The 6017-nt window shown below is 42.0% G+C and overlaps 1 non-coding gene across 1 annotated transcript; it reads right to left on the reverse strand.

Annotated features, from left to right (window-relative positions):
• Positions 1-642: 642 nt before the first annotated feature.
• Positions 643-749, reverse strand: LOC113001506 (small nucleolar RNA R71). The gene has a single exon (XR_003266901.1). It is a non-coding gene; the product is annotated as a small nucleolar RNA R71 (small nucleolar RNA).
• Positions 750-6017: the final 5268 nt, after the last annotated feature.

The following is a 6017-nucleotide window of genomic DNA, read 5'->3' on the forward strand; positions in this document are numbered from 1 at the left end:
TGATAATGCAACTAGTTGTGTGCATGCTGAATGTACTGTATGACTAGAGGCAATCCATCTGACTTATAACCCTTTGATCCTGAGATAGATAGGACATTTCATAGATTAGTTAGGCATCATTTTATACCTTTTGATCATTCTGAGCATTCCATTACTGGTGAATCTGTGCATTCTGTTATTGGTGATTTTGAACATCCTGATGTTGAGCATTATAATTTTGAGCATTCTGATTCTGAGCATTCTGATTTTGCACATTCTGAGAACATGGCACAACCTCCACCCCGTGAGAGGACTCTAAGGGAAATGGCTGCACCTGATTTCACCTACGAAAGCTTGTGCATCCAATACCCTGATGAGGATGTCCCATATGTTCTTAAAACTGGACTGATTCATTTGCTTCCAAAGTTTCATGGCCTTGCAGGTGAAGACCCGCACAAACATTTGAAAGAATTTCACATTGTCTGCTCCACCATGAAACCCCCAGATGTCCAAGAGGATCACATATTTCTGAAGGCTTTTCCTCATTCATTAGAGGGAGTGGCAAAGGACTGGCTGTATTACCTTGCTCCAAGGTCCATCACGAGCTGGGATGACCTTAAGAGAGTATTCTTAGAGAAATTTTTCCCTGCTTCCAGGACCACAGCCATCAGGAAGGATATCTCAGGTATTAGACAACTCAGTGGAGAGAGCCTGTATGAGTACTGGGAGAGATTTAAGAAACTATGTGCCAGTTGCCCCCACCATCAGATTTCAGAACAGCGTCTTCTCCAATATTTCTATGAAGGACTCAGTAATATAGAGAGAAGTATGATAGATGCTGCCAGTGGTGGAGCCCTTGGAGACATGACTCCTGCTGAAGCCAGAAATTTAATTGAGAAGATGGCCTCCAACTCCCAGCAGTTTAGTGCCAGAAATGATGCCATAGTCATTAGAGGAGTGCATGAGGTAGCTACAAACCCATCTGCATCATCTGAAACTAAGAAGCTTGAAGGCAAACTGGATGCATTGGTTAACTTGGTAACCCAGCTGGCCTTGAATCAGAAATATGTACCTGTCGCAAGGGTCTGTGGTTTGTGCTCCTCTGCTGACCACCATACAGACCTTTGCCCTTCCATGCAGCAACCTGGAGCAATTGAGCAGCCTGAAGCTTATGCTGCAAATATTTACAATAGACCTCCTCAACCTCAGCAGCAAAATCAACCACAGCAGAGCAATTATGACCTCTCCAGCAACAGATACAACCCTGGATGAAGGAATCACCCTAACCTCAGATGGTCCAGCCCTCAGCAACAACAACAACAGCAGCCTGCTCCTTCCTTCCAAAATGCTGCTGGCCCAAGCAGACCATACATGCCTCCACCAATCCAACAACAGCAACAACCCCAGAAATAGCCAACAGTTGAGGCCCCTCCACAACCTTCCCTCGAAGAACTTGTGAGGCAAATGACTATGCAGAACATGCAGTTTCAGCAAGAGACCAGAGCCTCCATTCAGAGCTTAACCAATCAGATGGGACAATTGGCTACCCAATTGAATCAACAACAGTCCCAGAATTCTGACAAGCTGCCTTCTCAAGCTGTCCAAAATCCCAAAATATCAGTGCCATTTCATTGAGGTCGGGAAAGCAATGTCAAGGACCTCAACCCGTAGCACCTTCCTCATCTGCAAATGAACCTACCAAACTTCACTCTATTCTAGAAAAAGGTGATGACAAAAATTTACCTAACAATTTTTGTGCAGGTGAATCTTCTTCCACAGGTAATTCTGATTTGCAGAAGCAGCACATTCCCCCTCTTCCATTCCCTCCAAGAGCAGTTTCCAACAAAAAAATGGAAGAGGCAGAGAAAGAGATCTTGGAAACGTTTAGAAAGGTAGAGGTAAACATACCTCTGTTGGATGCAATAAAGCAAATTCCAAGATATGCCAAATTCTTGAAGGAGTTGTGCACTAATAAGTGGAAGCTTAAAGGAAGTGAACGGATTAGCATGGGCAGAAATGTCTCCGCATTGATTGGTAAATTTGTTCCTCAAATTCCTGAAAAATGCAAAGATCCAGGTACATTCAGCATACCTTGTATCATAGGGCATAGTAAGTTTGACAATGCCATGCTAGATTTAGGAGCTTCTGTTAGTGTTATGCCTCTGTCTATTTTTAATTCTCTATCTCTAGGCCCCTTGCAGTCAACTGATGTGGTAATTCATTTAGCTAATAGAAGTGTTGCCTACCCTGTTGGTTTCATAGAAGATGTCTTAGTTAGAGTTGGTGAACTGATTTTCCCTGTTGATTTTTATATTTTGAATATGGAAGATGGATTTTCTCAAGGATCAGTTCCCATCATTCTAGGCAGACCCTTTATGAAAACTGCTAGAACGAAGATAGATGTTTATGCAGGCACACTGTCCATGGAGTTTGGTGATATAACTGTTCATTTTAATATTCTGGATGTTATGAAATACCCATCTGAAGATCTTTCTGTATTTCGTGCTGAAATAATTGACCATGTTGTTGATGAATACATGACTGATCTTTATTCTAATCTGCATGCCTCTCACTCTTCATGCATTGAGTCTGAAATTGTACTTGATCATATGTCTGAATTTGATGCTGAGAGTGAATCTGAGAGTGATATTGATTGCATGCCTGGTGGTGGTGTTTTACCTCTTGAGATTGATTTTATAGAGTCAGATAGGACTAACCATGTTTCAGGAAGTACACATACCTCTGACTTTCTTTATGGGGTAAAGGCTGAGAAACCATCCCCTTCTACCACTGTCCAGCCGACCACACCAGAATTGAAGCCTCTGTCATCAAATTTAAAATACGCTTACTTGGATGATAGCAAGAGTTTTCCAGTGATTATATCTGCCTCCCTTGCTGATGAGAAAGAGGAGAAGTTGTTGTCAGTTCTCAAGAAGCATAAGAAGGCTATAGGCTGGACCCTGGCGGACATTCCTGGTATTAGCCCATCCACATGTATGCATCGAATAAATTTAGAGGATGGAGCTAAACCAGTAAGACAACCACAAAGAAGACTCAACCCGGTGATTCTTGATGTAGTGAAGAAGGAGATAACCAAGCTTTTGCAAGCTGGAATCATTTATCCTATCTCCGATAGCCAATGGGTGAGTCCCGTCCAGGTAGTCCCGAAGAAGACTGGCCTCACAGTGATCAGAAATGAGAAGGAGGAGCTGATTCCTACTCGGGTGCAGAACAGTTGGAGAGTCTGCATTGACTATAGGAGGCTGAACCAGGTTACCAAAAAGGACCATTTTCCCCTGCCATTCATTGACCAGATGCTTGAACGCCTGGCAGGTAAATCCCACTACTGTTTCCTTGATGGTTTTTCTGGTTATATGCAAATTACTATTGCTCCTGAGGATCAGGAAAAGACCACATTCACCTGCCCCTTCGGCACTTTTGCTTATAGGAGGATGCCTTTCGGCCTGTGCAATGCCCCTGGTACCTTCCAACGGTGCATGATTAGTATTTTCAGTGATTTTTTAGAAAATTGCATAGAGGTGTTTATGGATGATTTCACTGTATATGGATCCTCTTTTGATGGTTGTTTGAATAGTTTGGAAAAAGTTTTGAATAGATGCATTGAAACTAACCTTGTTCTAAATTTTGAAAAATGTCATTTTATGGTTGAGCAAGGTATAGTTTTAGGCCACATTATTTCCAATAAGGGTATTGAAGTAGATCCTGCAAAAATTTCTGTTATTTCACAATTGCCTTACCCCTCTTGTGTGCGAGAGGTGCGATCTTTTCTTGGTCATGCAGGATTCTACAGGCGCTTTATAAGGGATTTTAGCAAAATAGCCCTTCCATTGTCCAACTTGTTGCAAAAGGAGGTGGAGTTTGACTTTAATGACAGATGCAAAGAGGCTTTTGATTGCCTCAAAAGAGCGCTGACTACCACCCCCATCATCCAGGCACCCGACTGGACAGCCCCTTTTGAGGTTACGTGTGATGTATCAAATTATGCATTGGGGGCTGTCCTTGCTCAGAAAATTGATAAATTGCCCAGGGTGATATATTATGCTTCTAGGACTTTAGATGCTGCCCAAGCAAATTATACTACTACTGAGAAAGAGCTTCTAGCCATAGTTTTTGCTCTTGAAAAATTTCGATCTTATTTGCTTGGTACTCGCATTATTGTTTATACTGACCATGCAGCTCTAAAGTACTTGTTGAAGAAGGCTGATTCTAAGCCTAGGTTGATCCGATGGATGCTCTGGCTCCAAGAGTTTGACTTGGAGATCCGTGATAGGAGCGGAGCACAAAATCTAGTTGCTGATCATTTGAGTCGGATCGAACGTGTATCTGATGCAGATTCACCTATTCGGGATGATTTCCCGGATGATCATTTGTATATACTGTATAGTATTTCTGACTCTCTTTCTACTCCCTGGTTTGCTAATATTGTCAATTATTTAGTTGCTTCTGTTTTTCCTCCCTTAGCATCTAAAGCCCAAAAAGATAAAATTAAAAGTGATGCTAAGCATTTTATTTGGGACGACCCCTACTTGTGGAAATTGTGCAGTGATCAGGTCATTAGACGGTGCATTCCAGATCATGAGACTGACTCAGTCCTGCAGTTCTGTCATTCTTCCGCACCGGGAGGTCATCTGGGTGTTCAAAGGACAGCTCGCAAAGTGCTTGATTGTGATTTTTATTGGCCCACCATCTTTAAAGATGCGTGGAAGATCTGCAGCACTTGTGAGCAGTGTTAGAGAGCAGGAAATACACTTACATGGCGACAACAAATGCCTCAGCAACCTATGCTATTCTGTGAGGTGTTTGATGTCTGGGGTATAGATTTCATGGGTCCTTTTCCTGTCTCTTTTGGTTATGTTTACATTCTCCTTGCAGTTGACTATGTTTCAAAATGGGTGGAAGCCAAGCCCACTAGAACTAATGATGCTAAAGTTGTCGCAGACTTTGTCAGGTCTAATCTGTTTTGCAGGTTTGGAGTACCTAAAGCAATTGTTAGTGATCAAGGAACCCATTTTTGCAACAGGACAATGCATGCCCTGCTTAAAAAGTACGGGGTGGTACACAGGGTATCCACACCATACCACCCCCAGACTAATGGACAGGCAGAAATTTCTAACAGGGAAATCAAGAGAATTCTAGAGAAGATTGTGCAGCCAAGCAGGAAAGATTGGAGTACCAGGCTTGATGATGCTCTCTGGGCACATCGGACTGCCTACAAAGCACCCATAGGAATGTCTCCTTATCGGGTTGTCTTTGGAAAGGCATGTCATCTTCCAGTGGAAATTGAGCACAAAGCATACTGGGCAGTGAAGACTTGCAACTTCTCTATGGATCAAGCTGGCGAGGAAAGGAAGTTGCAACTGAGTGAGTTAGATGAAATCCGCCTAGAAGCCTACGAGAATGCCAAGTTCTACAAAGAAAAGACCAAGAAGTTCCATGATAGTATGATAGTTAAAAAAGACTTCGTGGTTGGGCAAAAAGTGTTATTGTATAATTCTAGGCTTGGACTCATGAGTGGTAAGTTGAGGTCTAAGTGGATTGGTCCTTTTGTTGTTACTAATTTATTTCCTTATGGTACAGTTGAGATCAAAAGCGACTCCACAAACAAGAGCTTCAAGGTCAACGGACATCGACTTAAGCCATTCCTCACGAACCCTTCTTTAGTGGACGTAGTGGTGGAAGAGACTTCCTTACTCCACCCTACTCTTCCTCCACCATGACTTAGGGAGTTTTTCTTTTCCTATCTCCTTCTTTGCTTTTATTACACTTGTCCGATTCTCTTTGATGATTTAATTGTTTTTAATCTTTTAATTGTGCTACATTGAGGACAATGTGTTGTTTAAGTATGGGGGGAGTGTTCTTTGGTTTTGCTAGTTTTGTTGGTTTTGTTAATTTGTTAGTTGTGTTAATTTGTTAATGTTGTTAGTTTCGTCGGATTTTCAGTTTAATATTTTGGGTCAATTTTGTGTGCACGTACGAATTTGCATGTTTTTCTTTGAATTATAGGATATGTTCAAGAA

The sequence above is a fragment of the Glycine max genome, chromosome 4 (assembly GCF_000004515.6).
Source record: "Glycine max cultivar Williams 82 chromosome 4, Glycine_max_v4.0, whole genome shotgun sequence".
NCBI lineage: Eukaryota > Viridiplantae > Streptophyta > Magnoliopsida > Fabales > Fabaceae > Glycine > Glycine max.